We start from the raw sequence: 22,925 nt of genomic DNA on the forward strand, positions 1-22,925 counted from the left end.
AAAAGCCAATCATAAAATACGCATTTTTCCCACAGGAGGACTGAGCTCCCCCAGTTATTCCCTGTACAGGCGGGACCTCCCCTTCCCCTCAGACCTCTCCCGCCTTCCCCGCGACGGCCAAAGTCCCGCTGTGCTGCCCCCGGCCGGCGACCACGGCGACATCGCCAACCCGCCCGGGCCCCCGGGCTGCCCCGAGACCTCTCTGGCCTCCACGGGCGACGAGCAAGCCCCGCCGATGGCCCCGCCGATGGCCCCGCCGATGGCCCCGCCGATGGCCCCGCCGATGGCCCCGCCGATGGCCCCGCCGATGGCCCCGCGGCCGCCGCTCTGTCCGGCCGGGCCGTGCCCGGGCCGTGCCCCGCGAGCTCCGCTAGGCGGCGCCCCCGCCCCCGCGCTGAGGGGCCGCTGCCGCTTCCCGCCCTTCGCGCCCGCCCTCAGCGGCCGCCGGGAGCTGGGGCCGCTCCGCCCGCCCTTTTATCGGAGCCATGGAGAAGGAAAACCGCTTTAAATTGTTCATGCCGCCGCGCCTGAGCGCTGGGCAGGTGTCTGCGGGCAGATCCCAGGTGAGCGCTCGGCCGCGGGGCCGCTGAGGGCGGCCCCAAACCCCCCCTCCCCGGCCGCCCCTCGGGCTGTGCTGCTCTGGAGGCCGCGGCTGAGGAGGGGACGGGGGGAAAGCGCTGGGGCCCTTCCCCGGGGACACGGGGACAGTGCTGGGCCCGGGGAGTGCCCGGCAGAGCCCCGGGCTGGAGCACACACACACCTGCCCCTTGCCCCGGCACAGCCCCGGGCTGGAGCACACACACACCTGCCCCTTGCCCCGGCACAGCCCCGGGCTGGAGCACACACACACCTGCCCCTTGCCCCGGCACAGCCCCGGGCTGGAGCACACACACACCTGCCCCTTGCCCCGGCACAGCCCCGGCCTGGAGCACACACACACCTGCCCTTGCCCCGGCACAGCCCCGGCCTGGAGCACACACACACCTGCCCCTGCATGGGCCGGGACGGCTCCTGCCTACTCGTTTCTGGCATATGCACAGACATCTTCGGTTTGAATTTCAAAGACTTTTGTTGTTGTTTTCCATCAAAACTGAAGGGAATCATCTTCTCGAGCATCCGCTCTGTGCTGTAAGTCCGCGTTTGATGTGGGTGATTCAGCCCAGAGAGCGAGCAGGGCTCTATCGCCGGCCGGGCTCTGTGTACAAATCACAAACGGGACGGGACTGCTGAGGAACTGCCTTGAGCTGTTTTCTTTTCCAGCATCAGTCTCATTACATGGTGATGACAATGGGAAGATGCCAGCAGCTCACATCCCAGGCAGCAGACCAAGAACTTAATGTTACAACTTACTTTCAAAGTTTTTTGACCAATCACACAAAGCAAAAGCATATTGACAGTAGTTCTATCCAACCACTGTAAGCACAGGTACCTTTGGTGCAAACAATGCTTGCCTTTTTTGAATACAATACCAGCTGCTTGTAAGCCTTAAAACACAATGCACGGAGCTCCATTATTAAGCTTAGAACTTCCTAATATCTCGCTAGATAAACTTCTCTGTAACTTAGGGAGTTATTCTAGACAAGCGTTAATACACAGACCATTGTTCTATTTGCCCTTACTTTTCTACTTTTTAAATAATTTTTCTGCTGACCTATCTCATGGCTACTGCTTGGCTCTAATCACAGTTCTGCTGTCTCTGAGGCTGCCTTTTGCAGCTTTCCCAAACCCCTCTGATTTGATGGATTCCCACAGGCCCCACTCAGATGCTTGCACTGGTGTTGGTGTCTTGGTCTCACCAGATCAGGTGTGCAGGGAAAATGTTCTGTCCCCACACTGAGTTATGGGAATTCAACAAGTTATTTTTTCATGTTGAAGTTCCTTATGAAATATGTTGAGATTCAAATGGGACATTCTGACAGCAGATGAGTTAGCTGTTTACAGGATGAACTTCTGTGACTTAAAAACCTTGTAAAAGGGTATTTTCATGCTAAAACATAATCAGATAGAGTTTAGAAGTGCCCTTGAAAGTAAAGCAAAACAGAACTATCAACTACTGGTCTCCAAAAAAGTAATTTGTCTCCTTGAGTCCTTTGCCATGCACCAGGGCCCAGCCAGGCAGGAGCTGCTGAGTTCCCTGCATTGAAAGCTCCCCTTTGGCCACAGTCTATAAATCAAACTGCAGGACACCAACAGTTTGATCAACCACTGGGCAGGAAGAAGTGAGTTCCAAAGCCATTACCAATACCTTGGGCTTTGAAATTTGTAGGCAGCTGTTTTATTAATGGCAAATTCTATTTTCACATCATCTGTAGGGATTTTTTATGGATTTTATAATTCTTCTTTACAAATCTACCCATAAGGAACTAATGTTTAAATTTGTGCAGGGTTTGAACAGATGCTCAGATGATGACTTTAAGCTGCCATTTGACGTGTCGAACCGTGGCGAAATCACTGATTCAGGTACGATTGGAACATTTGCCATGCACCTTCTTTAGATTTTTATATCTTGTCAAGGTTTAATTTTCATGAGTAGTCTCACAGTTTCATATCTGTAACTGTTAAACACAGTTTCACTGTTACTTTTTTTTTAGAAAGACATTGACCAAAATCTCTTCATGTTTCAGATACAATTTCACAGCAAGTGAAACTTTGCTCTGAAGTAGATGAAGAGGTCAGCTAAGTATCAACTCTGCACATCTAATTCCTTGGGGTCTTTTGAATTTGTTCCCAAACAGTGCCTAAAGCATTATTCAGTAGATATTTCAGGGCTAAAGGAAGTAGTCAAAAGGGAATAATGTTTTCTGTCTCCTGTTTAAAGCTGAATCACTTAGAAGAGATATTTGTGATTTAGTGAACATGCCTGGAAACAAATCTTTAAAAATTAAGGTGATTGCAATATTGCTGTTGTTCTTTCTTTGTTTGAAGTGCCTGTGAAGTCCATGAGCTTTAATTAGAGTAAGATTTAAACACTTAAGTATCCTTGTGGAACTGTATCTGAATATTCTGTTGAGGGGCAGAAGGGTTGAAATCAGAGTATTCTTTGGAAAACTGAAGTAGATTATCCCCATTGCCTTGTCTGGCTTTGTTTTATCTGTAAAACAATGAATTGAGTGGTTTCCAGCCTTGTCTGGCTTTGTTTTATCTGTAAAACAATGAATTCAGTGGTTTCCTCAAGCACTGGATTCTTTTGACAGTGTCTTTACCAGCAGATCTCTGCTTTAGCACAACTCAGTCCAGCTCATTTTTTTTGCAATAGCTTCTGTACTTTGCAGCTACAAAACACTCTTTGCTACCACAAAATAAAACACATTTCTTGCACTCTCCCTGCTGATTTTCATATCCCTGACAACTTTTTAGACTTTTTAATCCTAAGCTATTAAAGTACCATCAGGACTGGAACAAAACTGTGATGCAGCCAAAACAAGGATGGTGTCTGGGGGTGTTGTAAGTGAACCAAAGGGCCCTTTGGGCTCGTGTGTTGCTCTCCCTGCCTCGACCACTGGCCCAGCACTGCTTGTAGGACACTTTCAAGGTGTTCTAAGGGCACAAGGGTGGTGGTTTTCCTTCCTGCTGCGTGTGTGAGCAGAGAACTGCTGGGACACTTGGATATTTGTAAATCCCTGGGTCCAGATGGGATCCATGCCAGGGTGAGGAGGGAGCTGGCAGATGAGCTTGCCAAGCCTCTCTCCATCATTTATCAAGAGTTGTGGCTCACTGCTGAGGTTGCAGATGATTGGACACTGGCCAGTGTGACACCCATTTACAAAAAAGGTAGGAAGGAGGATGCTGGTAATCACAGGCCAGTTAGCCTGGCCTCAGTGCCAGGTGAGATAATGGAGCAGTTCATACTGAGTGCTATCCCACAGCACTCACAGGATGGCCAGGCTATCAGACCCAGCCAGCGTGGCTCTACGAAGGGTAGGGCATGTCTGACCAACCTGGTCTCCTTCTGTGACCAGGTGACCGCCTGGTGCACGCAGGAAAGGCTGTGGATGTTGTGTATCTGGACTCCAGCAGGGCCTTTGGCACTGTCTCCCCCAGCACACTCCTGGAGAAGCTGCAGCCCATGGCTTGGACAGGAGCACTCTGTGCTGGGCTCAGAACTGGCTGCATGGCCGGGCCAGAGAGTGATGGTGAATGGTGCTGCATGCAGCTGGCAGCCAGGCACCAGTGCTGTCCCTCAGGGCTCTGTACTGGGACCAGTTCTGTTCAATGTTTTTATAGACGACGGGGATGAGGGCATCGAGTCCTTCATTAGTAAATTTGCAGAGGACACTAAGCTGGGAGCTTGTGGTGATCTATTGGAAGGAAGGAAGGAAGGAAGGAAGGAAGGAAGGAAGGAAGGAAGGAAGGAAGGAAGGAAGGAAGGAAGGAAGGCAGGCTCTGCAGAGAGACTTAGATCAGTTGGATGGATGGGCAGAGTGCAGCAGCATGAAGTTCAATAAGTCCAAGTGCTGAGTTCCACATTTTGGCCACAAAAATCCCCCACAACGTTCCAAGCTGGGGACAGTGTGGCTGGACAGTGTTGAGGCAGAAAGGGCCCTGGGGGTGCTGCTGACAGCCGGTTGAATATGAGCCAGCAATGTGCCCTGGTGGCCAAGAAGGCCAATGGCTCCTGGCCTGCATCAGGAATGGTGTGGGCAGCAGGAGCAGGGAGGTCATTCTGCCCCTGTGCTGGGCACTGGTGAGGCTGCACCTTGAGTGCTGGGTCCAGTTCTGGGCCCTCAGTTTAGGAAGGATGTTGAGGTGCTTGAGCACATCCAGAGGAGGGCAACAAGGCTGCTGAGGGGTTTGGAGCACAAGCCCTGTGAGGAACGTTGGAAGGAGCTGGGCTTGTTTAGCCTGGAGAAGAGGAGGCTTAGGGGTGACCTTATTGCTCTCTCCAACTGCCTGAAGGGAGGTTGTAGCCAGGTGGGGTCGGTCTCTTCCACCGGGCAGCACTGACAGAACCAGAGGACACAGTCTCAAGCTACAGCAGGGGAGGGATAGGTTGGAAATTTGGAGGAAATTTTTCACCAAAAGAATAATGAAGCACTGGAATGCTCTTCCCAGGGAGGTGGTAGAATCACCATCTCTGGATGTGTTTATAAAAAGACTGGACATGGCACTTGGTGCTATAGCCCAGGTGTTGGGGCAGAGGTTGGACTCGATGATCTGAGAGGTCTCTTCCAACCTCATTATTCTGTGACTCTGTGATTCTGTGTGTGTTCATGGCAAGATCACAGGTACTCTTGGGCAGAGTCTCTGAAGCTGCTTTTACTTAACTCAGCAGTGTCTGTCAGAAGGAGAGGACAGAAATGGTGTGAAGAACCTGCTAGAAGGAATTTTGGCTTCACTGATAATTCTGGCAAAACTTTATTGATTTTGGTGGACTGCAGTTATCCATGTCTTTAAGCCCATCTATTTGGTGATGTCTGAAGGGGGTTTGGGATATTTCATTGTATTTGTTTCTCCTGTGTGCTCTGTAAAGCCTTTTGATACATACATAGAGGATGCACAGATTTGTGCATCCTCTGCATAAACTTGGGCTCCTGATCATATATCAACTTATATCACCATTTGTAGAAAAATATTACTCTTGTGATGTTTCTAAGAGATAAATACATTATCTACAACAGTATGAATTAGATATTATGTACTATTAATTAGATAGTATTTGAGATTAAATTGTGGAACCTGTTTCAATAGAATACAGAAACAATGAATGAATTGTTCTCAAAACTCTACAAAGAGGCTGAGAAGATCAAGCAGTGGAAACTGACTGTGGAAACTGAATTAAACCAGAAAGAAAGAAAGCTCCAGGAAAATAAAAAGACTATTGAAGCACAGAATAAAGCCATTCAAGAACTGCAGGCCAGTATTGTATAGTATACATTCAATAAACAAAGTTAAGTGCTTCCTGATTCAGTATGACACTATTATTGATACAATTAAATCTTAAAGACTGTTGCAGTTTGGTTTGTGCCTTGAGAAAATGATTATTTTGAGAAGTTGCAGGCACCTGTCCTGTGTGAGTGTTTGTCTGAAGAATATACCTGTAAGTGTCTCATTTGCTGCTAAATTATTGTTCATTAATGATTGCATCTTTCATGCAAAAGATGACTCAGCATGTAATACCAGCTAAAACAGACTTCTGTCTACTGATGTCCCAAATTACTTTTTCATGAGGGATTTGAGAAGTCAAAGTGCATTTCTAATCTATTTTCAATAACAGTGTCTTTTTGCATTTATTCCCTATGAAATTAGTTTGAAAATGAAAAACTCCATTTGAAACTGGAAGATGAGATATGTGAAAATAAAGATCTCTTGAAAGAGTAAGTAATAGAACCAAGTATATATTCTTGTGGTGAAAATAATCAGTTTCCATGTGGGCAGTTTTATGTAGCTGTTAAATTTTGAAGGTCATTTCCATTGTTACTCCTTAGGTACACAAAGTACTGTGCACTCCTGTGCAAACAGGATATTTTTTCCCTCCTTTAGAGCTGCTGCTTCGAGGCATCTGTGTAATGTGCTCAAGGAAACCTGCACTCGCTTCACAGAGAAGACCAGCAAACGTAAATGCTTTTTTAGCTTTTATTGATCAGAGTAAATGTACTTCTAGCTTGCTCTAAATTCACAAACAGAAGAAAGAAGAAGAAATTTCTCGTGCTGTTCAGAGAAGTTCTCCAGTTGGGATCGACTGGATGTGGCTCTCAGAGTGAAAAGTGAATTTTAAGTGGCTCACAAGATTGGAAGTGAAGCCCCAGGTCTAACAGACTTTTGGTGTGTAATGCTGAATGCAGAGGGCTTTTGAAGCCAGTGAAATTGTTTGCTGAAAGGTGCCAGCCTGGGAGCTCTTTGGGTGCCCAAACAGTGACCCAGGGTTGAGGCCGTGCCCACAGCCCTGACTGGCCCTGGCAGCCGCTCCAGAGCAGGGCAGGGCTCCTCAAGGCTGCTCAGCCCATTGAAGGTTTGCAGGGCCATCCACACACTGGGAATATATTAAGACAGAAGAAGTGACACTTCATGCCTGTTTTTAGGCAGTAGAATCTACTCTAAATTCCCAGCACTCTCTAACAAATTTCCAGAGCTGACATTTCCTGTTTTCAGCCATCACACATTTATGGGGAGAAAAGGTCTTAACCCCAAGGTATAATGAGTAACTGGAATTCTTCTCATGAAACTGAACAAGCCAAGACAGTTGGATAACTTAATGAAGTTTAAATTCTTGAGGTTTTAAAATATGTTCTTGATTGGAAGTTCTACTTTATATGCAATTTAGAATTGTTATTCTAATCATTAGAATTTTACTAACTTGATCCTGGATACTTAAGAAGTGTCGATTTCTTTTTAGCCTTAATTCTAGAAACACTTGTATATAGATGGACTGTTCTTTTTTGATAGCTGTTTCTTTTACTGGTCTCTTTTTAATTGTTTTCTTGGGGAAAAATAGTATCAATTACAAAAGTGAAAGAAGGAAAATATGGACATGGAGTGTTGCAATTTTCTAATGACAGCTCTGTGGTTATAGGTATCTGCTGATAGGAAGAAATTCAGTGCTAAACCCTAGATTACAGTTTAGAAATACTAACAGTCTTGATACATTATTATTCAACAGCATTAATGCTATAATAATTAATATGGTCACATCAACTGATCCAGAATTACACTTTTCACAGAAAAAAATATCTTAGGAAGGAAATTTAAAAGCTGAGCTTGCTTAATGTTTCAATGAACTACACATTTTCCCTAAATTCTGTAACTTTTGGCACCATGTTTCATAAGGACTTATTAAATAAGAATGGAGCTGGTAATTCCTTTTTTAATTCATTATGCTGATTAAGTATAATGACTTGGACAGCTGGCATTCTTGTTCAAAAGAAAAACTTTCTCATATGCTCTTGCTTTGATAGATGAACAGGAAAAGGCAGAAACAATACAATTGTATGAGGAACTTCATAGCAACATAGAAGTAAGTGACCAGGCTTGATGAAAGGAATGTGAGTTATGTGAGCTGAGCTGAGTTCCATGTTTATGTTGGGATACTGTTTGTATCCATCATGTGTGGGTATCATGTCGTGTGTGATGCAGGAAGTTGGGCTTTCAATCCCTTTTCAAGAATGATTTTTGTGTTCCATAAAACACATTCAATGGAGAAAGTGCAGCAGTGTGTGGGATGTGGATCCCTGTGATCTGTGGGATGGGTGCTTAGTGCTGGGTCACTGCCACAACTTCTGGCTTCTTTCTGGGCTCTGTTTCACCCACCTGCTGGTTCCTCAGAATGGCTGAGGTGGGCAGCAGCCCCTGGAGAAGTTCCAGGGTTTCCAGTATTGAACTTCAGATATTAAATTTTGTTTTTAGAGACTGACAGCGGCATTTGAAGAGCTTCGTGTGCAAGCAGAGAACGACAGATCGGAAATGAGTTTCAAATGTGAGAATTCAGTTTATTGTGTTTATGCAGCTGGCTCAATTTTGTACTTCATAGCTTGTGTTCCACATGCAGGGCCAGGGCAGACAGATGTGAAGGGCTGGAATGGTGAGCAGGTCACCCTGAGACACTGGGACCCTTCTTTTATTCATGCAGCCTTTGTTCACTGCCTGGCCCCTTCTGTTGCTGTTCCACTGGGCCAAATTGGGAACTTTATTTTTCAAACTGTCACTCAACATTGAAGTTTTGTCTGTGAAGTACAGTCTAGAGATCAATACTTACTTCACATAGTTGGTTTATTTAAATGATAATGCACTAGTGTATAGCTACAGAAACTTTAGCTAAATGCTCTCTCTCTGTATGTATAGCCTGGTATGTTCCTGTTTCATTTTCACATGCTCTTTTCTGTTTGTATTTTGATTATAAAATCAAACATTGCCTCAACAATTACTCTTGGGAAACAAAAGGTACAGCTGTACAATTCCAAGCAATCTTAAAGTGGAAGTTGTATTGAACTTGGAGTATATTTCAGCTAGAATGTTAACTGTGGATGTTTACTGTATCTCAAAAGTAAAAGAAGAAGCAGAAAAAGTGGACAAGTTTGAAAAAGAATGCAAACTGGAAGTCAGTCAAAAGGAAAAGCAGGTTTGCTCATTTTACCATCTCATATGTAGAGCTTTATTTGTGACTAAAGGGGCAATGCAAGAGCCAAGAAGTGTTTCTGGGTATTAGTAAAAAAGACAAAATAACATCTGAAGCTGCATTTAAGTCAAATTCTGCTAAGTTTAGTGATCTTTCAGTACCTTTAGTCTACTGGAATTTATGGTTTGATTTTGAATTGGAGAACTTTTTTCTTTAGAGTAATGTGACTTGATCAATATTTGACTAAGATTATATCTAGCCAAATATTTTCTATCTGTCTGTCTGTCTATCTATCTATCTATTTAATCTAACTTGAATGACAGCAAAATATCTGCTTATCATACCTGGGGTACAAATGAAAATTAGCATCTGTCCCTTTTCCAGACTTCATGATGATATTTCTTGCATTTTTCTAGATTTCAGCTCTCACCATAGAGACAGATGAAAAAGATGTTATCATAACAGACATCAAGGCTCAGCTGCAGACATCACAAAATAAGATTGCTGACTTAATGGAAGCAAACTGTAAGAGTTCTGCCTGCTGTGTTCAAATGTAATTGTTTATAGAATTTAAATGTAATTGTTTATGATTGTTTATTTATGATATGTAATTGTTCATAGAAGCATAGGAAACAGGATCATGATGGTTTTATTCTGTTGCTGGTTGGCAGCAGAATTTTGGGGCCTTGAAGGCCTTATTTTTGTTTGGAACAGGAGCTGCTCCTGTGGGAGCAGGACTGGCAGTGTCGTTTTTAGGGTGAGTCAAGCACTGAGAGCTTTGGAAGATTGCAAGGGGAAAATATGTTGCTTCAGTTTTGCAAATTTACAGTCAGGCAGATGTCACTGAGGAAACTTACTTTTCAGAACTTGATTTTCAATATGTTTAAGCCATCTATATTCAAATTTTATCTATTATTTTATACTATATGATGTTAGTACCATTGGTCTTTATTAAATTCTTTAAATGTATGTAATTTTCCATTTTTAGCAGTACTTTTTAGTAAATATCCTCTTTTTAAAAATATTAACATCTTTTTTTGTTTAGTACATCATGAAGAAATGTTAACGGAATTCCAGGTCAGTAAAGAACATTTGAGGGCAGAGCTGGAAGAGGCTAAAATGTCATTGCAAAAGGCAGAGGTACCCCTTGCTTATAGTTTTACAGTAGAAATAGACTAGAGGAGTATTTGCATAAATAATTATGGATACTTTAGACATGAAACAGCTGTAGCTGTTTGTTGAAAAACATGTTTAGAAATGATATCATGTCTTGAAGGTTACTCAAAAGAACTTGGAAACTGAGCTCCAGACTAGAGTGAAAACATTAATTCAGGTTACTGGAGAAAAGGAAGAGCAGGAGGAAGAATGTAAAAAAATGAAGGCTTTGCTTGCAGCCCTGACAGAGGAGTTGGAGACTTCTGTTGCCAATTTGAAAAGCTTGCTGCAAGAAGAGCAAAATAGGTAAATTAATGAGTTTCAATTCCAAGAGTGATCTTACAGGTTGCAGTCTATGACAAAATCAAGAACAATTGGAAATGAAGCTGAAATTTGGAGGTTTTTTCCACACAGTGGTCTAAATGCAGAGAATTGAATGTAAATTTTTTTGTTGGTGATAGTTGATAGTGGTCTATAAAAAGTAAATTTTTGCCCCCTCCAACTTCCATAACTCTGTCTTTAAGAAATAGAGATTTCTGTAGGTATATATTTGTTTACTTTTATGTCTACTGTTCTGAGGTTGTAAAAGTGTAATTTGATATGTGCTGCAGGCAGATTCATCATCTGCCTGTTGAAAGGTAAATGTTCTTAAAGTGCTTGTGCTAAGACTTTGTCTTATTGTCCTTGAAGTTTCAAATGCAGTGAGTGCTTTGTACCCTACATTTGGGGTTTTTAATTTACCATTTTCTTAGATTAAAGAAATATGAAGATGATTCAAAGCTGCTTACCTTGGAGCTCCAAAAGAAATCTGCTGAACTGGGTAAGGCTTGTAGAAAGGCAGAAAATGAGCCAGGCAGTAATAAAAATGCTTTCTGCTGTTGTCTGGAAATGGACTGTCTCTAGTAGGTGGAGAAATGATTTTACAGTACCTGTACCTATCAGGAATGCCTGAATTTATTTTGACTCAGCTGATCCCTTTTCTTTGGGGGTCATTGGTACTGGCAGCAGCCAAAGGGCAGTGCTGTGCAGAGCTCCAATAGTGAGACCATTCCTGCATGAATTCTTCTGGAGGTAATTTTGGTTTCCAGCTAAGAGCAGCAGCACTGCAGGTGCCAGGAGTGACTTCTGCAGCAGAGATAAAACCCTCCCATTGAGGTTTCTGGGACCCTGCCCGTGCTGGAAGTGGAATGATGCTGGCAGGGGTTGTCTTTAAATATCATAAATTTGATATCCTGTGCTTTCTAGGGATGTGCTCCTTAGTCCCCAGAGTAAGAGCTCTGCCTTGCTGTTGAGAACTTGCAGAAAATACCAGCACTGTCAATGTGCACATAGAAACCATTTGGAAGTCAGTAACAACTGGTTTCCTTTCTCAGCATATCCATGTGGTACCTTCAGCAGTTCAGATTTTTTTCTGGAACAATGCAGGTGCATCAATACTTGCAGAATACTCTAGTCTAACAGTCCATGGTTATTTGAAGTTATAATTGTGGAAAACATAGAAAGGCTCTAAATTTTATTTAAGATAAATATTTAGTTTCTCTTCAGATAGAGATTTGCTAATGTCTGAATCATTTTTTCAAGTCTACATTTAGATTAAGTCATAAATTAGCTTTTCAGCTTCTTAACTTAATCCAACAAGTTTTGAGAACTGGGTATTGCAAAGGGGTAAATGTTTTATACTGCCTGCTAAATCTGAAAAATCATTTCTGTTCCATTAATTTTACATTCCATGTGCTGTAGAAGCGATGACTAAAGTAAAATATGATAAAGAAGTGCACCTTGAAGAGCTGTCAGAAACTCTGGTAAATATTCATTTTATTAATCTCATGGCATTTGCTCTTCATATGAAATTCCTCTTGCTTTGTAAGCATCTTAAATGTCATAAATAAACACCATCTAGTCTACCTTAACATTTCTACTAAACTTTCTCACACACAATTTCAGTGTTTTCTTTAAAGAACTTTTTTATTGCCACTGTTTTTCTTGTCTCCTGTGCTTTTGGTTTTTCTTGTCTCCCATGTTTTTGGTTTTCCTTCTCAAGGTTTTTGGTTATTTCCTTCTTTGTTCATGCCCATTCAAATGCCACTCCCTCTGGATATAAAGTTTTCCCGTTTGTTCTTCCTTACAGGCAGGTAATTAGCTCTGGCCTCTGTGAACCCTGCTGTACTGTGACACAGGCCCATTTTCTGTCACAGAAGTCTCAGCTGTATGAAATACACTCTGAACAGAGGTTTCTTTTCATTATGATTTTAGATTTACAAGCCTAACAAGAATCCATATCAACTCAAGTTAAGATAGTGGGAAATCAGGTGTGCATTTCACTGTGTTTGCTTGTTGTTCTAATCTGTGCATTGAGTGTTCTGAACTGAGTTTCCCTCATTTTCTAAAATGGGCAAATTGGAGGACTTTTACTGAAGAAGAGTCTTGAGGCTACTGTAGAAAATATGCAGAGAGAGAAAAATGTGGAGAGAGCAATGAAAATGCTCTCCAGATGAGAGAGGTCTGAAGTAGGGCAACAGTAACATGTTTTTAGAAATAGTGAAGTTGCACATCATGACTTGGACACAAGTTTCTGCATAAGAAACAGCACCCAGAGCAGTGTCCCACCCTAATTTTGCAGCCCAGGTAATTAAACTCACAGCAGGGGACAGACATGAACAGCACTGGTGTCACAGTTCACTGTCTCACAGCACTTCCAGATCCCAGCAGAGACTGGAAAGATCCAACCTGGATAATCCATGCCATGGATGTTGTTGGGTTCTTCTGAAAGCCTTGTGCTCTTAGTTCATGTCTGATAACCTCCAGCAGTTGGAGTTTGCACATGGATACTCAAAACTCTTCCTTTTCATTTTGCAGAAAGAATTCCAGGATTTGAAAGCACAGCTGACAAGTACAGCTGAGAAGGAACAAGATTATTTAAAGCAGCTTGTGACTCTGAAAACAGATCTTGAACAAGAGGCGTATGACCATTTTGAAAATATAATATTTAATTCGTTTTGGTGGAGTTGCTTTAATCCACAGTGAAATGAACTAGGATTGTTTTCTAATCAAACTTTTGAACTACATATATGCCATTAATTCTAGACTTACATTTCTAAATTCCACATTCTCCATTTGTATGTATTCTATGGCATATGTAGTTGTTCCATATCTCTTTGACTTATTTAACAAGAAGAGAAAGTTTCTGAATTCATGGTTAATCTTGCTTTGAACTACATCATCTTCATTAACCATGAGATTTATATAAAAGTTGACTCTGATTTTCTTTCCTTCTTCTGTCACCTTTTGACATCTCTCTGACTCTGCTGCAAAGCTTATATTTGTAGATAAAGGCCTGGACTTCTTTCAGCATGGAATAAGACTTGATAATGGGTATGTTTAATTTAAAAGGAGATTTCAAAAGGCATCTTCTTATTCCTCTTGGCCATTTGTTTGAAATTAGGTTAAGGAATGAACAACTAACAGTGTATCTCAGTAAGCTTTCACTAGAGAAAGAACAAACAGCACAAGAGAAAAATGCTGTGGCTGCAGAAGTCAAGAAACTGCAAGAACAACAAGAGGCAAGTTGTAAACTTCCAGGTTTCATGAAAGGGCAATACTCAATTTGACAAATTACTCAGTTTTACAAATTAGATGATGAGCTGCAACATGACTTGGGTCTGTAGAGTACCTGAGCTGTTTTTTGTGTTTGAGTTGGAAAGGAAGTGTATTTACACTTGTGAGCAAGGCAGGTCAGTGTGCTTTGGATGTCTTTGAATTTTTTAAGAAGTCACTTTGAATTTTATTTCTTTGCTGACACATGGGTCTTTATTTAGGATAGTAAGAAAAAAGAAGAAAATACAAAGCAGTTAGTTGAAAATCTAGAAGAGGCAAATAGCCAGCTAAGGCAAGTAAAAACAAATATTAATAACTGATATTGTGAAAGGAAGTAGACTCAAATAGTTAATTGTGTTCAAATGCTGCTTTCTGGGATTTTTTTGATTAATATTTTTTCTAGATTATATAGCTAAACAGAAACTATTCAGAATTGCTGTTAGCCAAGTAGAAATTTTCTCAGATCAGAAATACCAATTGCTGCAGGAACAGTGTTTGCCATCATTTTGTATTACATAGTAGGAGCTGTCTTGTTGTGCATTAGACACCTCAGGTGAGAAGGCAATGAAAATGGAAGGTGAAGGTTATGGATTAAATGTGACAAGGCAAAACCGGGTAAGAGTTACTCTCTGTATCACCAGTTCAATAGACAGGCAGCTCCCATGTTTCACAGCTGCATTGCAATAGTCCAGGTGAGGATGTATTTTCCTTGGCTTAGCTGGAACATCTTTTCCTACTTCAAAAAAGTATGGACAGTTCACACATTGACTTACTGGGCATGTTGCTGCATTTTAAGAACATTTTCATTGAGCAGCTTATGAAGTTCCCATCAGCATTAGCAGCTCTTTTTAGAAAATAAAAGAAGGGTTTCTTAGAAGTACTGAAAATAAGTTAAAGGCAAGAAGGAAATATTTACTAATGCTTGTTAATTTGGCACTTAGAAATGAACTGGAGTCTTTGAAGGAGAAAATGGCAAAGACAGGTGAAGAGATGAGAAGTACCCTGGATGAAAGAGAAGAAAATGTATGTCATGTGTCATGAAAATATCTTACAGAACCTGTAGGAGAGCATTAAATGTAAAATCTGTGTTGGGATTTTTCTGCAAAGCTCTGCCTGGGGGATGTGATCTCTGCCAGAGGTTTCTTCTCTCTCAGCTGCTGCCAGCTGTGCCATTGTGTGTGCCCATGCTGAGCCCTGGTATTTCAAAAGACAAGCACAGTCACGGGGATCTTCACTCTTTGCTGCAAGTTTCATATTAAAGATTTGGTTGTTTTCAGGCAAACAGAGAACCTGCTTTTCTGATTTTTCATATACCCACACAGTGATGGATGGGCTCTGGATTAGCTTTTTATATGTAGTGTGAGGTTTAGCTTAAATAGATTCAAACATTTCTACTTTTCTTTCTATTGGTTCAAAGCCACCTGGGGTTTTTAGCAAATTTCAAAATTTCATTGTAACAGTCAAAGATTTACAATTGTCATTTCAGGTTAAGAGTTCTGAAAATGAAATTTCAAGAAAGGAAAAACCATTGAAGATTCTAGAAAATAATTGGGAAATTCATTTTTTCATGGATGTAGGGAACTTCATGCAAGTGTATTTTTAAATTGTGAAGATATTGGGGTTTTTTTTCTTCTTCTTTCTTAATTCCATTACCACTAAGGAACTGGTTCACTGCTATTGATTAACATCTCGTGGTACTTTATGGCTAAAACTCTGATTATTCTAACATGTCAGCTGGTGTTGCAGTCCCATTGGAACAAACCAGACTGGTGCAAGTGCAGGTTTGAGAACATTTGCAGGAATTGCTCACATAGGGAGTCATTTGTAGAACTTACTAATGAATGTCTGAAATCTCTCTTTCAGATGAACAATTTAAAGCAGCAGGTGGAAAATAAAGCCAAATGCATTGAAGAGTTGCAGCAGGAGGTGGGTAGAGATTTTAATTTCACAAATACATAAACACATTATATTTTGGGTTGCCTTTTCAGCAGGTTTGTGTCTGCTGTGATATCTTTAGATACACCTATGTAATTTAAAAATTCTCCTTTCTTATCCTAACCCTGAGCAAATTAGGGAGTCATCTCAGGAATCACTTGATTTGTTAAATGTGCCTTAATTTGAAAAGAGCAATTACAAAAATAATATCTTTAATGAACTTCTACTCTTTTTCATTTAGTGCATGGTGTTATTTTTGTACTTGTAATAAGTATCTCAGTTACCACTTGTAGAAAATAATTCTGCACTGGCACAAACTGTAGTAACTTCACTGTAAATATAAAGAACTTGTATTTTTTGTCATGACATCTTCACACCTTCTGTCAGCAGCATCTTAGTTGTAATTCCCATTCTGCACCTCATTTGTTATTCCCTGCTCTTGCTCAGGAGGAGCCTTTCTTAAGGTCATGAAGAAACAGTCATTATCACAGAAATTAGTTGAACATTCATTTGTTTGAAGAATTGTTCTGGAACCTGAGCTGCACAACAGAGAGTTATTTGCCTGATGAAAGCTGGAATTTCTTGATGCAGTTAAACCATTACATAATTCTATTTAGTTATTAAGGTACAGTGCTTGTTTTGTCTTATTTCACCAGAATAAGGTGCTGAAAAAGAAACTTACTGCAGAAAGCAAGAAAAGCAATACTTATGAAGGGAAGGTAGGTTTAAATAACATCCTGTAGAAGATGAGGTGAGTGTTTTTAAGTGCCACTGTAAGTAATGATAATACTTGTTCAATACGTTCTGAGCTGCTTTGGGATCTGGGATACAGACTTTGCAGGAATGAGCTCACAGTTTTTAGAAGATGCTTCCATTTGTAATCATTGGGCACTGACTGTTGGACATTTAAGAGATGGATTCACATTGCTATTAATGATGTTTCTAATCTGTTCCTTTTTTTTTTTCTTTTGTTGATAGTGGACTGAACAGGGTTCAGCAACCTCATTGTAACAGAAAAGCATTTAAAAGACATATACATATATGTATATATATATATTACTTTTTTAAGGCTGTTCTTTAAATGTATTCTGCAGTGGCAATCCCTCTGATGGGAATATTGTGTCCAGCTTTGGGTACTGCACTTGAAGAAAAGTGGACTTTTTTGAGGATATTCATATGATAACCTTAAAAGGAAAAACTGTAATCAAGATGCACAGCTGGGAGAAAAATGTACCATAAAAGCTGTGAAAATCTGATACAGATTTACAAGAGAGGGAATCAAATCTCCATCTGTATTTGTTTTTTTCTGAGGCATTCACAGCATTTCGGGTGACTGCTTAGGGCAGTCTTCCCCACTGGGCTGTTCCCATTCTTTCTTTGAGTATTTTCCAACTCACTTCAGGCCAAAGTTCAACTCTTAATTAAAAAAAAAGCTGAACTTTTAAATAGGAAACACTTTAATCATATACCTGAACAGTAACAGTGTGTTTGTGCTCAAAAACAAGAGGTAAGAAAAAATCATTAACACAGTAATTCCTAAACAAATAACAGCAGCAATTCTGCATTCTCAAAAGGTGAATAAATTGCAGTTAGAGATGGAAAATATGAACAAGCAACATAAGGAAGCAGTTGACATCTATCAAAACGACATAGAAACAAGAAAAGGAAATGAAAATAAACTTCGTGAAGAGGTGAGAGGTGTTAATTTTTACTGCAATTTAATTTTTTTTTAATTTAAAATGTTTTTTTGAAGCTTTATTGGCCAGAGTCCTTGCTCTTCCATTTCAGACATGAATGGAATTTGTGTATGCCTGTGAGCAAAGCTTTAGTACATGAGGTGCTTAGGCTGACGTATTTGAATATGTCTTTGAAAATAAGAACTCCATTAAAACTTCTTGCTTTCAAGACATAGTTCAAAGAAATTCCACCCTTGGTATAAAGTCAGCATAGTTAAATTAGATTATAACTTCTCCCATATTAGTATTTTTCTGCCCACACTTTTTTTTTTTTTTATGGCAATGCTAAGAAATGTTAGGGCAGAGTGCTTGAAATGGCCTTTTGGTTTGAAGTGAACTTGCCTGCCATGGCTGTACCTTTGATCTTGCCCATTTTAACAATCTGCAGAAAAGATGAGGGATTTGAAAGGGATCTTAAAAGCAAATAAAGCCCAAGTGGGACTGCAAACTTTGCACCCACAGGGGAAAGAAGAAATTAAGATTAAAAAGAAATATATGGTTATGTTGATGAATGAAATGCAATTTATTACTGACAGGTAGAAAAGATGAGGTTGCTTTGTGATGAAACAGCAATGATACAGAGAGAAACTGATGCCAGATGTCAGCACAAGATAGCTGAGATGATGGCACTGATGGAAAAGCACAAGGGAAGAGATTTTCCTGCTTGCTGTGGTTTGCAGTGTGTGATACCATGTTAACAGCATGTTTGTAACTTGTGGTACCACGTTCATGACCTTTCCAAAGCAGAAACAGGCCTGAATCTGGGAAAAGGAAGCTGAACACATGCTGGACTTTGCATCATCTAAAATCAAATTCATTTGAAGATTTTCAAAAGATTCCTATGGGCAGATAAATTCCATTCATCTAAACTTCTGGGATTTTTAGATTTTTTTCAATTCAGGCTTCCTTTGATACCATCTGAGTGCAATATTTTTCAGTATCAGTTTGGCCTCTTTCTCTGAGATGCCTTAGTGACTGTCAGCAGTTTAGCCTGACACATTTTAGTTTTCCTTTCTGTTCCTCTATTTTGCAATATCTTTAGCAGATACATTAATAAAGATGGCACAGCTGGCTCTTAGTGCTGAGCACATATTGCTGCACAGAAATCAAGCACTCTCTGCCAGCCCACAAAATAATACTTGAATTGAGCATTTTCTGGTTTACAGTTTCTGCAGAAGCATCAATGAATCTTTTCTTTCTGAATCTTAAGAGCCTGGTTTGAAAAAAATGATGTTTTAAGACTGGATAACTCTATAATTGTAACATTTAGTCACATGTTTTGAGTTTGTTGTTGGTTTGGTTTTTTTAACCCAGAATGAATATGATAAAATGGTTGAAGAAAAAGATGTAGAGTTAAAAGTCTATAAAATGAAACAGCAAAAGCAGTTCTCATCAGCAAGAGCACTGGTAAGGAGTACTTTCCAATGTTCAGTAATTCAGTGAAGGGGCTGATGTCCTTGTGGAGTGGTTTTATACTGGCTAAGGGCCAGGCACACACAACAAAAACATTCACTCATTTTTCTCTGCTGTAGTTGAGCAGAGGAGGGGAAAGAAAAATTCAAGTTGAGGTAAGGATTAGGAGAAAAACACTTTGAGGGTAAAGCAGATTCAAACCTAAATAGCATCAAAAGTTTTATTATTAATAGGATTAAAAATGGGTAATGAGAATTAAAATAAACCTTTAAAACACCTTTTTTCCCAATCCCTGCCTCTTGCCCACCAACAGCACAGAGAGACAAAAGATGTGATCTTCAGTCAGTTTGTGACTTCTAAAAATCTTTTTTCAGTTTGCTTAGACAGTTTCTTTTTCCTGCTGTGCTCTGGGGTCTTTCCCACCAGAGACAGTTCTCTGGGAACTTTTCCAGTGTGGTTTTAATTTTTACCAGTAGCAGTCCCACCCAAGCTGCTGCAGCAGATCTTATTCTGGGCACTAAAAACTCCAAATGTTTCTAGAAATGAATTGGAGTAGCAGTGTGTTTGTGTCTGCTCTTGCAGATAGTGTGTCATGCTCTGACTTCCCACTTGGAATAGGAAACTTTTGTTTTAAATATTTCGATTGTGCCCTCTCAGCCCTGTTCTCCCAAGTGTTTTAAGGTCTTACCTTGAACATTTCTGATCAAGTTCCTGTTTCTTATAGTGCTTCAGTCTTTTTAAACAAGCTAAAGCAAAGCTTCAAGTATAGGGCTGAAAAGCAAATAGAATTCTCTTGTGTATCTAATGAGTGTCCCTGTTAATTACTGTCTCACTTGGGACTGTTTTCTTTTTTCTGGGCTGTGCAGAGTTAACCCTGTCCTTTATTTAATGGTTTGTAGGAAAATGAGCTGTCATGTTTGAAAAGTGAACTGGCCTCCCTTAAGGAACAACTGAAAGCAGAAATTGAAGAGAAGGTGGAGTTTTTTATTCACTGTGCAGTGGGGGTGAGAGGTGTGGCCTGGGCTTGTGCTGTGGGAGGAGTTGGATAAGAAATGAAACTGAACAGAAAAACAGGGACTTTTGAATGCTGGGGTTGTGCTAAACCTGGTCATGTATTTGTGTGAACTTTGTAACAGTCTGTGATTATAGATTATATATAAATTAACAACAAAACAAAACTCTCCTTTAGTTTAGTTAATTTTAACTAGCTAAAGCAAAAAAGTTCCCTAAACTGTAGGGGTTTTTTCAGTGACTTTTGAATGCTGAGGTTGTGCTAAACCTGGTCATATTTTTGTGTGAGCTTTGTAACAGTCTGTGATTATAGACTGTGCTGTGTAATTACACCAAGAAGATTTTTAACAACTGAATTCAAAGAAATATTTCCTTGCTGTCACATAACTCTTTTGTAGGAGAATCTTGTAAAAGAGCACTCTCACAGTATGATTCCTGAAAGTGAAAAGAAACACAAGGTAACTTCAACTTTTTAATTGCTTCTAGAATTTGGTAGTGTTTATATGTGTAGAATCAATTGAAGTGCCAAGATAATTTATTTGCATTCAACAAAAGACACTGGAATGCTTTGGACTTCAAACTTTTTAAATTATAGAAAATAAAAATTTATGTTCCTGGGACTCCTAAACCTTGTTTAGATCTATACAGTGAATCTACTCATGTAAAAATAGAAAGTCTCCAAATTATATTCCTAAAATAAAAAAAGATAAAAATAAAAAATATCTCCTTCAGTTCAGGAAGCCCCTTGGGCAGTCCAACATTGAAGTTTTGTAGCTCCTAACAGTGAATTTTTCTTGTTGCATTTTTCTGCCTGTATTTCTTACTTCTCTGTAGATGATTTTTTTTTCCCCCCTGGGATAAGAAGGGATTTTAAAGGGTCCTACCATTCCATGGAGATATTAGACAGCAGTTTCTGGAAGGGCTCCCACTGTGTAACTTTTCTTGCTCAGTTGTTGATTTTTTTATGTCTCTGGAATTGTTTTACTCAGTCTTAAAAGTGTCCATTTGAAAAGGCACTTTTCCTCTATGGAAGAGAACAAAGCTGATCTAGCTGTAAAAATGGTCAAAGTGTCAAAGTAGTCCTGACTGCAGAACTTACCCTTCTTCCCTGTCAGGAGTTCACTTGTGGGTTTCATATTGGAGCAATGGAATCCAGCACCACTTTGATGTTATCTGTCTGAAAAAGGACTGCACTGGACCATTCAAGGCTTCTCAGTTTAACTTCTAGTGAAAAGACTATTTTAAGTAACACCAATCTTGATATAGCTATCAATCTTTCTCTGAAAGCCTTTTCCTGCAGTTTTGTTTGTTCCCATTTTCTTTGATGTTTGATATGGTCCACATGTAGTGGCTACAGTTCAGAATAACCTGAATTTCTGCAGATAAGCATGAAGAACTGAAATACAATGTGCCATGAAACTCAGCTCTTCCATAGCTTCCCCTTCATTCTCCTCATTTGGCAACAAAAATAATATCAAAAATGCTATTTCCACCCCACCCCACTTTGTTTGGGTCATTGCTTCATGTTTGGATGGAAAGAGAAGAGTTCCACCATTTCTCTCAGGTGAATTCTTGGACACTCAGACTGTAAACTGGCTCCTGAGTTGGGCTTTAGATTCCATTCTTGCCCCACAAAATAAAATCTAAAAATAGAAACGTTTTCTTTCCCAGACATATGCTATCAAGACTCCTCCAATGGATAAGATGCACAGTGGAAGAAGCACAAACCTGCCTTCAGAGCAGAGCAGCAGGAAAAAGCAGAAAGTGCTTGTGCAGCTGGACACTCAGTCAGACAGCTCTGAGCACACTGACCTCCTGGTAAGAGTCAGAGAGCAAATCCTGTGCTGAGCACTTCTTTGTGCTCACTGCTGGCTCTGAGAATGAAAATAAACAGTTTGGGCTTCCACATTCAAGCCAATATTTATGTGTATATTTTTAATTGATTGGTTCTTTCTGGAATTGTATGTACATAATTAACATGCTTTTTATTGAACTGTTTTGCCTTATAATGACATCTTAATTTTTTTATTTTTCATAGTTTAATATCCTTAGGGGGAAAGAAAAAGTAGTTTTTAATATAGTGTGAGTAAGTAACTTTTTCATTTATTAGAGCATAGTCTCGGAAGAAGAAATGTTTAAAAATTTGTACAAAGATTATCCACAAGCTTCACAACTACATTCCACAGCACCAAAAAAGGTATGTTAGCCTTTCCTAAGATTAAAGCAAGCAGTTAATCAGATTGTTTACAGAAACTAAAGGATGGCTTTATTTTCCTTCCTGGACCCCAGCTCCATCCAGTGTGAAATCTCCAGGCTCTGCTCTGAAACTCAAAACCATGAGGAGAATGCGCGAGGCGGGCTGGGCTGCGCTCTCCAAAATGGACAGGAAAAGGAAAATTAAAGATGTTGTAAAGTTCTTTGCTTAAAATGCAGAAATACCCACTGCCCTGGCATTGCTTGCAGGGTTGTTTTTCTCTCAGAGTTAGTGCTTTGTTGCATTTTTCTGTCATACTCAGTGTGTTCAATACTGTGTTCATTCCTTCACACATATGAACTTTATAGATCTATAACTGCAACCCCTGCAGAGCCTTTTCCACCTTTCCTCCCTTGTGCTTCAAAATGTTGGGACAAAAATTGGCCAATTTTAAATTCTGAAATAAATAGAACTGCATAGAAAGTTGTTTCAAAGCTGTTTCTGGCATTAGAAAGTCTGGTTTTAAAGAACTTCTGTTCTTTTAAATTTACTCCATTTTTTTTAACACATAAATACATAGTGGAAGAAATGTTGCTGTTCAATGTCTGTTCTTTTACCTGAAGTCCTCTTGCTTTTTCCTGCATTTTAATGGCTGTTAGACCTGTCTTTTTAGACTGTTTTGTTTTCAGTATGTTAAAATGGTTTTGAAACTTCTAAAATTGCAGTAGAATTGCTTGTATTTAAAAAGATTTCAGCTTCACAAGGAGTAAAAGATGCACGGTATAAGATCGTGAAAACAATGTTAAGATGCCATTAAATTGTTTATCTGAAATATCAA

The 22,925-nt window shown here is 40.1% G+C and overlaps 1 pseudogene; it reads left to right on the top strand.

The window, feature by feature from the left end:
• The first annotated feature begins 331 nt into the window (after window positions 1–331).
• Window positions 332–22,925, top strand: LOC139604400 (synaptonemal complex protein 1-like; annotated as a pseudogene).

This window comes from Agelaius tricolor, unplaced genomic scaffold, assembly GCF_023055355.1.
Source record: "Agelaius tricolor isolate 1412-34295 unplaced genomic scaffold, bAgeTri1.0.p SCAF_50, whole genome shotgun sequence".
NCBI classification, from domain to species: Eukaryota; Metazoa; Chordata; class Aves; order Passeriformes; family Icteridae; genus Agelaius; species Agelaius tricolor.